A 16,725-nucleotide genomic window follows, 5' to 3' on the forward strand; every position below is an offset into this window, starting at 1 on the left:
TATCACCATCTGTTCCAAATGCTCACCATTATATATCCATTAAATTATCTCCCAAAAATTTCTTATACTGGCGTACACAGATTGAGGCCTTCTTTCAAGGCCAAAACCTCTTTGGGTTCCTCGATGGATCCAATCCCTGCCCCACCAATCCATTAACTGCAGCAATGTGGCGTCAACAAGATGCCGTTCTTCGCAGTCTTCTTCTCTCCTCTCTCACAGAGGAGGTATTCCCACTCATTATTGGGAAAGCCACGAGCAGGGATATCTGGGAAACCCTGAAACGGCTTATGCATCTGGTTCCGCTACACGCATTCTCTCCTTACATCTTGCTCTGCAAGATCTTGTTCACAAGCCTGAAGAATTTGTTGCTTCCTTTTTGCAACGTGCTAAGGCAATCGCCGATGACCTTGCCACTGTCGGAGCTTCGATCTCCACCACAGATTTCAACATCCACATATTCCGGTCCTTGAGATTGGATCTTCGAGACATCATTCCTACACTAGCGGGGCGTTTGACCCCTGTCTCTTATGATGAATTACACTCACAGCTCGTGACTCATGAATTTTTGCACATGTCCTCATTGAAAAAATTATCACTCATTGATGCCAGCAGCAGCCCACGGACTCCCACTGCCAATGTTGCAACTCGTGATGCATCTTCATCAAATCAGCCCACCCGTGCACAATCTGACCGTGGTGTTTCTAGGGGAGGGAGAGGTGGGTGTTGGTAGTCGTGGTGGTCGTGGCCGTGGCTATCGCTCCAATCAGCAGGGTCGGTTGTGGTGCCCTTTTTGCAACCGCAACACTCACACTACAACCAACTATTATTCTAAACCTCAACACCCACCCACACATCCATCCGCCTACCACACCTACTACCACCACCACCACCACCATATGCATATCAGTCCCCACAGCCTTGGCTGAATAACCCTAACCCCTCCCCACCGTCCTACACATCCTACCCTTCCATGTCCCCTCCATCTCATGCCACCTGGTACCCAGACACTGGTGCTACCCACCACGTTACACCAGACCTGCAGGCCCTGTCGTCTTATGATGCGTATTCAGGCATTGATCAACTCCATGTTGGGAATGGTAAGGGTCTCTTGATTACTCATACTGGCCATTCTTCATTTCCTTCTGCTACTAGTTCCTTTTGTCTTTCTAATGTACTTTGTGTCCCTGATATTTAAAAATCTCTAGTTTCTGTTCAACGTTTTGCTCGTGACAATGATGTATTTTTTGAGTTTCACCCGTCTTCTTTTTTTGTGAAGGATCAGAAAACCAAGCACACTCTACTTTTTGGTCCGAGCAATAATGGACTTTACGTGTTTCCAGCAGCACATTCAACGCCGATTGCCAATATTGATGAGCTTATTTCTTCTGATGGGTGGCATCGTCGCCTTGGCCATCCCCATGCCCAAATATTTAAAAATATTATTCATAGACACAATTTACCTGTTTTTAGTTCCTCTTTGAACCCTCTTTGTATGGCCTGCCAACTTGGAAAATCGAGTGGGCAAACTTTGCATTCTTCAGAATTTCGTAGTTCATTTCCTTTAGATGTAATTTTTATGGACATTTGGGGACCCTCGCATTTTAATTATGTTAATGGCTTTCAATATTTCATTATATTTGTTGATGACCATACCCGCTATTTTTGGTATTACCCATTAGTTCATCGCTCAGAGGCCTATGATGTGTTTAAAAGATTTCAGGCGCTTATAGAGCGTCTGTTTTCCAGGAAAATAAAGGCCATCCAATCGGATTGGGGTGGGGAGTTTCGTTCCCTTTGCAAGTTCTTTGCCACCTTAGGAATTCAACACCGTGTTGCTTGTCCCCACACCCATGAACAACAGGGCACTGTCGAAAGACGTCATTGCCACATTGTTGAAACAGGGTTGACTTTGCTTGCCCAAGGAATGGTGCCTCACCACTATTGGCACTTTGCGTTTGAGACGGCGGTTTACCTTATCAATCGAATGCCGTCTCGTGCTACTGGAGGTAAATCTCCTTTTGAGCTTCTTCATAATCGTTCTCCTGATTATACTTTTTTGCGTATCTTTGGTTGTTTATGTTTTCCAAATCTAAGACCTTACAACTCTTACAAGATGGAGTTTCGCTCCACTCCTTGTGTGTTCTTGGGGTACAACCCATCTCACTCCGGGTACCGTTGCATGGATATTGTTACACATAAAATCTACATTGCACGGCACGTGCGCTTTAATGAGATAGTATTTCCTTTTTCTTCATCCCAATTGTCCCTCCTTGGCCGTATTCCCTTGACTGTACCCTCTCCTCCGTGGGCATTGGTACCAATTACGCATCAAATGGCAGGACCCTTGCTACCCACACCTTTACCGCCACAAACACAGCCTAATCCACGGGTGAACCCCACACCTTCCCCATCGCCAAACCCTACGCCCACACAGCCGATCAGCCCTATTCAAACCCCACCAACCAGCCCACCACACCACAATGTGGCTCCCCACGCCGGCCCAAAAACCAGAACCCTATCATACCTTTACGTTGCAACCCAACCCATACCATACCCGCAGCCCTTGCCTGCAACCTCAAGCCTGTAGGCTCTCTCTACCACTACCCGACCCGATGATGCTGAACCAACCTATTACAGCCAGACAAAACGCAGCCCTACATGGCGGGCTGCTATGGCCGATGAGTTTAATGCATTAATTTGTAATGGCACTTGGTCTCTTGTTCCTCCCAACCCCAAGTTTAATGTTGTTGGTTGTAAGTGGGTGTATAGGATCAAGAGGAAAGCTGATGGGTCAGTTGAGCACTACAAGGCCTGCCTTGTTGCCAAGGGTTTTCATCAACAGCAAGGAATAGACTACAATGAAACATTCAGCCTAGTGGTGAAGCCCACAACTATCAGGATGGTTCTTTCCTTGGTTGTGACTAATGGGTGGCCTATATGCCAACTGGATGTTAGCAATGCTTTTCTCCATGGCAAATTATCAGAAGAGGTGCACATGGTTCAGCCACCAGGGTTTGAGGACCCCACTCGCCCTAATTATGTATGTCGTTTACATCGTTCTCTATATGGGCTCAAGCAAGCCCCATGTGCCTGGTTCCATCGCTTGTCACAGTTTCTTCTCCAAGCGGGTTTTCGGGCCTCACAAACAGATCCGTCCCTATTTATTTATCTTGATCAAGGGACTATGACCTATGTTTTGATCTATGTGGATGACATCTTGGTCACGAGCAGCCGGCCTAAACATATCAGCTCTTCTTGGGCAACTGTCTAGGGAATTTTCTATCAAGGATCTTAGCCCGCTACATTATTTCTTGGGCATTGAGGCCGTACCTCATCCAAAGGGCCCTATTCTCTCTCAATAGAGGTACATATCAGATCTATTACAGAAGACTGTCATGATAGATTGCAAGCCGGTCCTCACACCAGTTTCGATCTCATGTAAGCCTTCAAAGTCAGGGGGTGCACAATTACTGATGTCACATTGTATCGCTCCACTGTGGGAGCTCTCCAGTATGTAACACTCACACGCCCTGATGTAGCATATGCAGTTAATCGGGCCTGTCAACACATGCATGCCCCGACCGATGAGCACTGGTCCCTTATCAAGCGTATCCTACGCTACCTAAAGAGCACAAAATCTCATGGTCTTCTCATTGACAAGAGGTCCAGCTCACACATCCAGGCCTACTCGGATGTTGACTGGGCTGGTGACAGCACTGATCGTCGATCCACATGTGGGTTCATCATTTTTCTCGGCACCAACTTACTAACTTGGTCCTCTCTTAAGCAGCGTGCAGTGGCTGGCTGATGCTACAGGCCGAATTGACATGGCTAGTGGCCTTGTTCAAAGAACTTGGAGTTCCAGTGCCGCACCCTCCCATCCTCTGGTGTGGCAATATTGGAGCCACGTACCTCTCAGCCAATCTGGTTTTTCATGCCCGGACGAAACACATTGAGATCGACTATCACTTCGTCCGCGAAAAGGTCGCTCGACGAGAAATTTCAATTCAGTTCATTTCCATAGCAGACCAATTAGCGGACATTTTTACTAAAGGACTGTCCTCAAACCGGTTCCGGTTCCTTAGTGACAAGCTTAAGATCCGACCCATCGCATCATCAGCTTGAGGGGGTGTATTAGCCGAATATAGCACAGCCACACATGGCAAGCTATATTCGGTCCAGCCTTGTATATCTTCCTTTTCAGGAGCTTCCTTTGGTGGAGAGCACAAATGCAGCAACCTAATCTCCAACAGTATTTTCCTATTATTTCATGTACCCTTGTATAGCAAGACAGTAACTGAGAATCCTTCTCAATCACTCATGTATATATACTACTGTAAATCACTTGTAAATAGTGGTGAATATCAATACAATATACAATTATTCTCTCAAGTCTAATACTCTCTTTGTGTAAATTCATCAAACACTTGGAGGCAACTCCTCAACTCTAATTGACCTTAAATATTAGAATCTTCTGTTCTTCTACTACCATTTTTGCTACTAAATCATGAGATAAGTAATGGAGCCTTTTTTTTTTTTTGGGAGGGGGGGTTCTAGCATAGATTTCTAAAGATTTGGGGACCTTTATCCGCTGCTGTAACTGGACCGCTGCTGTGCGCATCATGCGGCGCAGCAGCGGCCATGTGTGCACAGTGGGGCCTGCTGTGCATACATGGCCGCTGCTATGCCGCATGATGTGCACAGCAGCGCTTCAGTTACAGCAGCAGATAAAAATTCAAGATTTGGGGCATACTTAAAAAAAAAAAGGGTGGAACTCAATTGAGACTGAATTATGTTTTTGGAGCTAGTACACCCTGTTATAAACTATGGTTAATTGAATTCTTACTTTTTCATGAACTTATTATTAGGTTTCAGTAACTTCTTTTCTTTAACTTGAACCAATGAAGAACCCATGAAACTTAATAGTAGAGATCTAGGATTGCAAGCTGCTAGTTGCACATGCAGGTAGATTTGATGAAGGTTAGTTCATGGGATGGTTATGTAATTTTTTATTATAAATTTTGATTTTATGTTTCATATATTTCTTATTCAGTTTTTTGTTTTACTATATTTCTAATTATTTCTATTTTGGCGTTTAGTTTTTTTTCTTTAATTCATTCTAATTTTTTTATCATGTAATTAGGATTATGGGAAAAGGAATACTAACTGATCTGTGGGAGCGGCGTGTACCTTCTCCTAGAAACAGCCGTGCACGAAATGGCCGACGCACCCCCTGGAAAGGCGGAAAGGACCAGGGTTGCGCCGGTCATTTCACTAGCAGCTGTGTCTAGGCGCATGTACATGCCACACCCAGCGACCGGTTAGCATTCTTTATCCCATGTTTTATATATGATGATTTGTTCTATTAAGTTCTAACTGCTTTTATCTCATAATCTCTAGAGAATCATATCATGTGCATGTAGAACAGGATTTATGAAAACCCCAAATTTGGGACACATTCCTTGTCTGAAAATTTTCTTGTTTTCTATCAATCTCTCACCTAACATTGATTGATTATTCTATTTACTAGCATCACTAATGGCCCAAATGAAATACACTCAAGCTAGTTTCTCCTAAAAAGAAAGTCATAATGTATGCACATGTTATGAGAAAAACGAACATGGGGTCATTTTCTTATATTATTCTGCTTGGATTAAAAACTCAGAGAAAAGGACAAATCAGAGGCGGTCCATAATAAACGTCGCCAAATAGTGCCAAACAGAGGCGGTTATATATATGATCTCTTCTACATACTCACATAAAAAGCAGCGATAATGTGGTATCCCCATCAATTATAATAAATAGTTCACTCCAATTGCGGTTAAAACATTACCACTTTTAATTAGGACCAATCAAAGGCAGTAATTTAATGCCGCTGCTAACTCCTTACAAAATAGCGGCTGTAAAATATTACTACAGTTAAATGTATAATTACACATTCTCTTCCGTTGCAGTTAATGCTATTCCACTTTTAATTAGGACCAATCATAGGTGGTTTATAATAACCAGTGCCAAAGTGACAAATGGAGGCAGTATTATATTACCACTGTAGGAAACTTATATATAGTGGCGGTAATATATTACCACTCCTGAAATCTTCTATATAGTGATGCTTTTTTCAACTGTTGTTGAATAATGTGTACGATAGCAGTAAAAGATTATCGCCACTGTATACTCCACCTAAGTGCAGGTGCTGCCCCCTTCTGGTAGTGATTGGATCCTAAAAAGTAACTTCAGGGATTCTTCCTCTCCTACGGAAGAGATTTGCCTAGAATTTATTACATTAAGAAATGGGGTTATAGAATGTCATCTCAATGTTCCAGCTCATATATATATATATATAAACTAGTAAATATGCATGTGCAAATGCACGTGTAAGCATCTGTTAAGTGTTGGAGAGCATATTATTTTGGTTTTATAAGGTAATGAGACTTTCTCAAATGTGTAAAGAGAAATTTTGTATCGAGACTTTGTATCCATTGAAGACTACTTTCATAAAATGGATCCAGATATTGTAGCCGAAGAGAAATTAGCTAAATTAAAATTAAAAAAATGGAAACTATGGGTTGAAAGAGAAAGATTTACATTTTAAGCCTTTCATAAATGTTTTGAAATAATGTAAAATCAGAACCTTCACCATTTCCTTTTGAACTTTTTATGGATTGCAATATTTATTGTTCTAATACGACATAATTCTTTCTAGATATCTTAACAATCAAAATTTCACAACATTTGACCACATAAGGTCCAATAATGTTTGACCCAATTAGGAACTGAGTTTTATATACTTCTAAGAGAGAGAGAGAGAGAGAGAGAGAGGATAGCATAGCACAAACAATATATAACAAAGGCATCCTAAAGAAAAATATGCATTAAGAATTATAAAATAACAAGGTCGAAATTAAACAAGTTAGATAGACACACTTCTCTAAGCTACTAGGTTCTCTACATCATGAAATACCCCTTCCCATGACACTGCCATTGAAGTTAAAATTTGACTTGGTGGATTTGTACCTCCATCCTCTTGAAGTATGAAGTCATTTCTCACACCCCAAGTACTCTGCCAATTGGGCTAAAGACCCATATTTAATACTTGTAAAATTAGGTAAAGAAGAATGCTATTAACCATCAAGATTAATTTGCGAAAAAAAAACCCTACTTGCTTATTTTGCTGGTACCATGCCATTACACCTAATCGAGTAGAGTTTAGGAATTTTAACAAATATCTTCTGAAGTCTACATACAGTAAAAAATTCAAGCCTAAATTGAACTAAAAGAAAAAGTAACAAAAATAAAACTGGAAACAGAGAATTTGAACCTCAATTAGAAGATGGACAACCAAAGTATTCTTTTTGTACATGGGAAAAAATAGTACTTTCTTTTAGATGTTGTTAATAGAAACTTAGTAAACAATATGACTGAATTAGATAACTAACAATAGAGGAATATTCTACCAGGCCATGATCCTAGGGCAATGGAAACATCAGTCTTCTTGCAAGTTGCAATGGTGAAGGTTTCATATTACAGAAGAAAGGATTGAAGTACAAAAGAGAAGATACTTACAAATCCGTGTCTTGTCTCCATGCATGCATATTTGTACACATATATCCTGGCCAAGTAAGAAGAAATCTAGTGCAACTTAAAGGCTTCAAAAGGAAAAGGAGAAGGCCTAGAAGAACAAAAAACCAGAGTGGTGTAAAATAATGAGAAAAAACATACAACTTAAATCAATATTCATCTATGTGATTGCTTCTTCTTTCTGTTTATTGTTTTCTTGCATCATGATTAGGTTTTAGGTTCCTCCACAAATTAATACCAAATCAGTCACTTTCGAAGAAAACCTGTCGGATTCTTATCCTTCATCTTAATAAAAATAAAATAAAAAATTAAGTGTTATGCTCCATGGATTGAAAAGTTGGCAACCTAGTTTACCCTTGCTTGTGGCCAATAAGGACTTGAAGCCAAAAGAAGCTAGTGTGTAGTTTATATTGATTTTATTTCAGCTTCAAACACAAAACAACAGTAAGGAACACTAAAACACAATTTCAATTCTCCCAATCCGTAACTTCCAATGAGGTTGCATTATTTGGTTACTAGAGCCTAGGATTACTGTAATGGCGCCTCGACGAGCTACCCTTACCATCCTTGTTGAGAATATCAATGCAGGAGAGAAGAAAACTTGCGTCTTCAGCAAGAAATTGCTAATCTACGTCTCGAGAATGAAGCATTGAGGAAAGCTTCGCAACATCTAATTCCAAATGAAGAGACATTTTCTGCTTACTCTTTGTCTTCAAAGAGTCGAAAATCTGTTTGAATGAGGAGTACTCATCGACACAGCTATCCCGATTGGACTCCACCAATATGGGATATGAGCTTCAATGACAATGAACCAGAAACTACTAGTTTGGCTTCACAAATCAACATTGAAGGTGATCAATGTCACCCAGGTCGATTTGATAAAACTTCCCAAGTTTGATGAGTACCAAGATGAGTGCGTCGACAAACATGGCGGTTTTGAAAACCTTGAACTTGATTCTATTTAGAAGCACTACATGGTGAGACAGCATCATTAAATGAAATGATGAACACGACACCATATTAAGATCCATATTTGGAGCCGTTGCAAGTGTGTAACTTTCTTTACTTATCGCTGAATAGAGATACGTTCCAGTGAATCAACATTGCTAGTACATATGATGATCCATATTTGGATGTTATTTCTTTTCCGTCACTAAATCAATTTGTTCAAGGTAGAAGCCTCATCAACAAACCATATTTTAATCGTTCATTTATTCGAACCGTGAATACATCAATTGCTATCGGCATCAAATTTGAAGTTGAGTTGCAAATTCTGGTATATTCAATTAGAGATATCACCAATAACTTTGTTTGGTTTTCGGTTCCCGGTGGGGCGACAACCATCATTGATCGAGGCAAGAATTCAAGGACGAATTCTTTTCAACTAGGAGGGAATGATGCAACCCTGGACCGGACCATGAAGCTGACAAAGTGAAAGCTGCCACCTCACACCCCAAGGTTCTTCGAAGGTTGGCCCGGGTCAAGGAGAGGCGTGCCAGGCATGGTCAGCCCCTGCAAGGATAGCCCATTCACTCCTTATCTTCCCAATATTTTTAAGGAAAGAAGTTGCACCTAATAGAGGGAAGATTTGGAGTTATCTTAGTTGCTAAATAAATTATTACTAAATAAATAAAGGATTAATCAGCTAACCAGTATATTGGGTTGATTGAAGATTGGATTTCTAAGTGAGAGTATATGGGGCTGATTGAAGAGAAGATTGGATTCTGATTGAAGTATTTTTGGCTGATTGGAGATTCTGATTGAAGTATTTTTGGCTGATTGAAGATTAGAGATTTGAATCTTTTTTTTTTTTTTTCCTTCCTTATTCATACTCAGCCTAAGTCTATATATGTAATCCTCTATGATTGAATGAAGGCAGATTATGAAGTTTGATGAAAATTGCTAAGTTGAATATTTGGAACCCTCAATTGGAGTTTCCGTTGCAATTTTGATTTTCTTGTTCGATTGATCAACTCCTGGTCACGTAGGGAATGTGATTTCGATTCTCCCAATCGGAGCTTCCAATGAGGTTGCATTAAAACTCAACCCTCGTCCCCCTTTTTTCTTTGCAATCAAGTAGTACCAACAAACCCTTCAATCCTCTTCTGTAAGTCCTCTAGGACTTTAGATCTTGTGTATATATATATCGTGGAGAAAAGGTTAAGATGATAGTTTTGATAAATCCAATTATTAATGAGGGCAGATTATCTAGATGTACTATCTAGAGAGGTATCTCATGATTGATACTTTAAGGCCTTTAATTATTGGAAAGTTATAATATTACCCTAAAATTGGTACTACTTTACTAAATAAACCACACAATATTTATTTTTAGTAAGAGAGGGTTCCACACATTAGTAGTAGGGGAGGGGGAATCTCCCATGCCACACCAAGGGTACCTTGGGGAATGGTATAATCCAAATGGGGCCCACATAGTCAGTAGATGAGAGAGAAAATAAAATAAAACAATATGAGAGTGCATACAGTACATTGGCTATGAGGAAATTTTTTTCCCTCTAATTAATGAAAACCCAAAACAAATATGGACATTACAAAGTTACCCAAAACAATGGCCACTATACATATCCTTTGGTATACCTATGATTTAGTAAAGTGAGTCTTGATAATCTAGCTACAAAGTCCTATTGTGCCAGTCATGTTGCGAACACAACATTGGCGACTATAGACATTGAATCTTGTCACCATAAAACACACTCCAAATGATGACATTTTGAGCTTAACATTGCTCCCAGAAGTTTCTCGGTAGAAAATGATCATTTTACCCTTATTGTGACTTGGGTGCCCAAACCTTATCAGAAGTGGCTGAAACTTATGGAAAAGCTTTGTTTTTATCATTTTAAGGAAAATCAAGATTTTTGTGCAAAGAGGACACTATTGGCCATCATTTCATCAAAATACCTGTTCTGCGGTCCCCCTACTTTGGGCATAGTTTTTAACTACGTTTCTAGTTAAATTTGTGGTTGATCCCCACACCATTGGATGTTAAACTCAAATACATTTCTAATAATATACGGATCATCAAAATTCGATGGGTTTGATCTCCATAAATTGCTATCTAAACATCAGTAAAAAAGCCACATTTTTGTGCTCCTCTTTTTGACTTGGTTAGAAAGAGATTGGAATGGTGGAAATCTCGTTTCCTTTCATTTGTTGGTCATCTCCTATTAATTGTTTCGGTTCTTTAGGGAGGAGATATATATTGGTCGGGATTATTTGGATTGCCTGGTTTTATCATCAAAAAGCTGGAGTCAATGTTTTCAAAATTTTTATGGTCGGGGTCTTCTTTGGAGAGGAAAATGAGGGTGGATTAGGGTTTAGGTGCATCAAAGATATTAATATAGTAGATATTATAAAAATGATTTGGTGGGTCGCATCCAAAAAGACTCACTTTGGGTGAAGTGGGTTCGGCATAGATAATTGCGAGTGAATTCTATATGGACTGTCCAACCTACTCAGAATTGCTCTTGGGTTTGGCGGAAGATGATGAAGTATCGGGTTCGGGTGGAACCTTTTATTCAAAGGGATTAGCTCAGGTACATTTCTTTGGTTGGATCCTTGGCACCCTGCTAGGGTACTCTTTAATAGATTTGGGGATCATATCAGGTCCGATGTAGGGTCTTATAGATTGGCTTTGGTGCAATCTATTCTGGTGGATGGAATGTGGTCCCATGGCCATCCCACTTCCTTGTCTCTCAGGTTGGTTTGGGGGCAGTTGGATGAAATTAGAAGACTTAATCTCCTTTAAGAAGATTCTACCTTGTGGACTGCCTCCCCTACAAGGTCCTTCTCTACAAAATCTGCTTAGAGTTTGGTGAGATCATCTTCTCCACAGGTTGATTGGGCAGGTTCGATATGGTTTGGCAATTGTTTTCCTAGGCATTCAATAACAACATGGAGATGCTTGAAGGATGGGTTCCCAACCAAAGATCAACTTAGGAAACGCCAGAAGATGGTTGCTCTGTATTGTGTTTTTTGTTGGGCAGGATTGGTGAATAGAGACTATTTATTTTTTGACTGCTCCTTTACTAGAAAAGTATGAGGAGATATTTTGAGTCTTTGCTCTCCAGCTAGAAGGCCAGGAGCTGGTATTCTTATGGAAGCAAAGTGGATCACCAAGACTTTGAAGGGAGATTTGATTGGGGGCATCGCTAAATTGGCTTTTTGTGCAATAGTTGCGCACATCTAGAAGGAGAGAAATTTCTGTCTTTTCAAAAGATAAATGAAGACTATGCCTTGCCTTATTAGAGATATCAAAGCGGACGTCCAGGATTGGTGTAGAGCGGATATCCCCAAGGGGGAGAAATCTCCCAAGAATATGTTCTTAGTTCAGAAATGGGAAGTGTGAAACTAAATTAAATCATCTACAACCACCCAGGGTTAAACGAAATCCGTCCAAGTCTAATTTAAGTCATATAGTCATCCATCAAGTATTTGAAATTAAAATACCTATAAAATTACACCAAATATTGCCTTCCAAAATTCAAACTTCTCTTGCTTCTATCTCAAAATACCACCCCCACAAAAGTATCCTCCGTACCATCTTACCCAAAGATCTAACTACTTCCAAGTGCTCTAATTATTAATTTGAAAAATTCAATAGTAAGGTGGGTAAGTAGCTAATCACATACTAATGAGGAAGTTTGGGTGAAACAAGACCTCCATTACTTGCGCAGGCCTTAGAGAACTCCCTTGATCCTGATCTTGCCATGAGGGAGGGCTTCAAGTTCCTATTCTGTAGTGCGAAGGATGTAATACGTTGCTTTGAAGGATTTCATTTCAAGGCAATCAATGTTCAAAGACTATTTACCAAAAAAAAAAAAAGGTTCAAAGACTTGCTTTGTTGATCTAAAAGATTTCCAAGCTTGCATTTAGGGTTTTCTTGTGAGAAATCCGAAATCTTTGCTAGTGCAATAGGCGATTATGGTATTCAAGAAGCAGTCTACAACTTGAGTTGACCGTTTTTCCCAATTTCTATTTTTAAATTAATTTTGATTTAAAAAATAAAAGCAATCCTACCATGTATTAATAGAAAATTGTTCCATTCTTCGCTCCCTCCCCTTTACCTTCTAGATTCAGCGACGGGCAGATCACCGACAACAGTAGATAGAAATAAGCATCATCTCCGATCTCTACCGGCAAATAGTTCTCAATTTCTCATAGGGCTCGAGACCAGGGGCAGGGAATATGAGTTTTACATGTTTCTGGCTGCGGGGCATCAACCATCGATGAAGATAACGATGGAAGCAGTAGAGGAAAATAACTAAATGAATGATTGGCTAGAGAATAGAGAGAGAGAGAGAGAGAGAGAGAGAGAGAGAGAGAGAGAGAGAGAGTTTAGACTCAGTGAGTTTCTATTTGAATCGATAAAAATACCTAGTCACATGAGACATGGACCGAGTTTGGTCATTTTATATACTAGGTGAGTCTACACGACTCTTGACTAGGTTTTACTATATTTTGACTCGACTCGGGTGACTTGCCCGAGTAAAAAACCTGGTTTTCCAATTATGGTCACTATTAAAACAAAGAAGAATGGATATCGACCATTACCTCTGTAGCATGATATCCACAACGCAGCGGAACAGGATCGAGACGACTTTTGATTGACGGCTAAACGAACAACGAAGCGACTTCCTCGCGGTGGTGCACTCGATAGGTGATCGACAGAAATTGATCGTCCACACTCCAAGTCCAGAGGCAATGATGGAAGCCTCTTGACAACACAACCACACTCAGTGGGAGAAAGATAGTGAGAGCCGAGAGACGACAGAGAGAGACGTGGGAATTAGGAAGAGGAGGGGCAACGTCTGAAGCTATATATATCTCAGCCCCCTCTCACTCAATATATAAATAGAATAGGGGGACCACCATGTGGCCCCCTTCCTCTAACCCTAACCCTAGCCCTAGTGGGCCCTCTTGACCCACAACTGCCCCAAGTGGGTGCGGGTTTGGGCCTCGAGTCCAAACCCGATTTGGTTATATCTCTCACTCGCCCACATAGAGCGGACATACTTAATCGCTCATCTAAGAAAAAGAAGAGATAGTGAATGTAGTAAAAATATTCCAACATTTTTATTTTCTTATATTGTCCTTTCAATAGAGTTTTGTGATAAAAAAAAAAAAAAATCAATAACACATGCTACATATATCTAATATTATAATAAGACACTAATTTCAATCACATGAGATATGCTTCCCTTTTTTTTTTTATATCACAAAACTTGTATAAGAAAATATTATAACACATGCTACATATATCTAATAATATTATAATAAGCTAACACATGCTACATTTGCTCTTCTTTTTTTAGAATAAATGTTGTAAAAATATTCCAACATTTTTATTTTCTTATATTGGCCTTTTAGCTCAGTTGGTTAGAGCGTCATGCTAATCACGCGAAGCTTGCAGAGACCTGCATGGGCCAAATTTATTTTGATTTTTTTTTTTTGTTTCTAAAAAAAAATTTCAAGCAAAATTCTAACATTTTGTATTGATTTTACGTGGAAACTTTCTTCTTTTTTGTGCATGACTCTTAACTAAAAACAGATAAAGGCAACAAAAGAAAATGAATTAAAACATAACCTCTTAATTGACCATTGTTGCATTCTTCTATCAAAAAATGTTGAGTGAAAATGTATCCAACACAAGTAGAAGTTGTCAAAGTTTTGTTCACAATAATAAAGTACTATTTAATCAAATCTTAGATTGTATGTAAGGAAAATTTTCTCTTGTGGTGTTTTTAAAAAAAATATATTCCAACATAATTTTTATATATTGGCCTATTAGCTCAGTTGGTTAGAGCGTCGTGCTAATAACGCGAAGGTCGCAGGTTCGAGACCTGCATGGGCCAAGTTTATTTTGATGTTGTCTTTAAAACTTTCTTCTGTTTTTTACAGTCTACCTAAAATAAGGGCATAATTGGTTGAAAATTTTGGTTTTAAAACTTTCTTCTATTTTTTACGGTCTACCTAAAATAAGGGCATAATTGGTTGAAAATTCACTGGTAGTGCAACGGAGTATGGATGGATTGAGAATCTTGTTGGTTAGACCAGGTCGTATCTTCTTTTAAGACTGAGATCAGACTTCACCAACAATCCTTCATCATCTTTGTTCCTTCACTACTAACAACTAGGAGTGCCGATACGCTAGCACAACTAGGAGTGCCGATAGTAGTGTGCTAGGGCTAGCAGAGTGTCTAAACAAGAAAAAGATGAGAGAGTGAATGTAGTAAGATTATTCCAACATTTTTATTTTCTTATATTATCCTTTCAACACAGTTTTGTGATTAAAAAATAAAAAAACCGTAACACATATTACATATATCTAATATTGTAATAAGACTGTTGCGTGCGAAAACCTCCGTCACCGGGTTCGCCCAAGGATGAGCCTGCAAAAACCGAGTGAGCACAAGAGAGCCAATGTGGCTCCGGCCAAGGACTCTCCGATGCTTAAGTTAGGCCTCTAGTGCAATAGCGTATCTACTTAGTGAAAAGTGAGATGAGCATTTGAGATCCATACCTGGGTATTTATAGGATGAGGTTGAGGCGGTCAGATGAGTCCTTGAATGGTAAGAGTCCTCTTTTGGTTGGGTTCTTCCATGTGGAGTAGAGTGGAGAGTTATTCTCGGAGTTGAACTCTTAATGATGTAAGAGTCCTTATTGGAGTGTGATTCGATTCCATTGCGGGATTACGGTCCAATTCGCGTCCCGCGATTGTCGGGGTATGATGATGTGGCCCCGTGATTTCGGGTGGGCCATAGTAGGCGCTTCTGGCGGGGCTTCAGTCTCGGACAGCCGCGCCCCTACTGTTCGGTCTCATGCTCGGCCCAGATGGCAAGCGTTTTGAACCTCGACACGGTGCTCGGCTCGAATGGTAGGCATTTTGAACCTTGATGCGGTGCTTGGCACGACCAGCGTGTTACCGTTGTAGATTGCATAGGAGCTCAGGCAGGTACTTGTCCTTGGTGATCCTCAACCGTATGGCCGAGCAGGGTGGGCTCGGCTCAGTGCTTAGGGATCGACATCGGTCGGCCTTGGTGCTTGGCCATGTCGGTGAGTGGGGCGATTGTCTCCCCTTTGGTGCCCGATTTGGGGCCCCGCCGTTTGGTTCGGCTGGATTCTCGGGTTCGGTCTGGTTCCATCCACGTGTCACCCTCTGAATGGTGGGCTATTTTATGGCTCATCACAGGCCCCCTACTCATCAAGGCTCAATTCGATCTTGATGAGTACGGTTCTTGGTGTGCTGATCATTTCCTTTCGAGGCAGAGGCCGAGCCCTCCTTCTACGAGGATTTGACGTCTCGTATGGATTCTGACAGTTGCACTGTCAGTGACACGTCACTCGGAGCTATTATGACACTTGAGAATTTGAACCGTCCCTTGATCTGGACCGTTAGATTTCCTACCCTGGACGTTCTTCGACCGTTGGATCTTGGCAATTCGGTGGCTATAAATAGCGAAGGTTCATCTTCCATTTATTACTATTCAAATCTTCAGAGAGCTCGGCTTAATCAGAGTCTTCAGATCTCCAAGTGCACGACTTTCCTAAGCATTCAGCTCTCCATTGTGTTCGGCTCGTCGCCCAAGCTTCGTTCAACCAGTAAGTTCCCTTATTTCAACATATTAGTTGGTAGTGATTCTGAAGGTGAAGTGCTCGCCAGGGTGCGAGAGATCGTGAGTTTGAGCCGAGAGCTCTCCACCCTTTCTCCCGTAATAGACCTGCTGGACTCAACCTCGGATGAGCCCGTGGCTGTGGAATCTTGTCTGAACAACGGTGCCGAAGCCCCCCTTCCTCAAGAGTCTAGCCATCAGGCTCAGCCCATCCGTGGGGACTGTGTTGGGAGTTCGGGATTGTCCTCCGACGAAGACGAAGAGTCAGACGAAGAGAGATCTTCTGATGATGAAATTAGTTTGGTCGATTCTTCTTTGGACGTCCCAGAACCTACCGAGGGAAGCGTTGGCTTGATCAAGAGCGCGGTCATCGAGGCCGAGATCCGGGTCCTCAAGGAAATGTATGCAATTCCCAAGGACATCAAACTCTGAGCTCCACATCCTCGAGAAATGGCCTGCGTTATCAAGCCCGACGAGGTGGCCTTGTACGAGATCACCTTCAAATATGCCTTCCGAT

General features: G+C 40.9%; 1 non-coding gene across 1 annotated transcript; it reads left to right on the forward strand.

Annotated features, from left to right (window-relative positions):
• Window positions 1–14,376: 14,376 nt before the first annotated feature.
• On the forward strand, window positions 14,377–14,450 carry TRNAI-AAU. The gene has a single exon. It is a non-coding gene; the product is annotated as a tRNA-Ile (tRNA).
• The last annotated feature ends 2,275 nt before the right edge of the window (window positions 14,451–16,725 follow it).

This window comes from Telopea speciosissima, chromosome 11 (genome assembly GCF_018873765.1).
Source record: "Telopea speciosissima isolate NSW1024214 ecotype Mountain lineage chromosome 11, Tspe_v1, whole genome shotgun sequence".
NCBI lineage: Eukaryota > Viridiplantae > Streptophyta > Magnoliopsida > Proteales > Proteaceae > Telopea > Telopea speciosissima.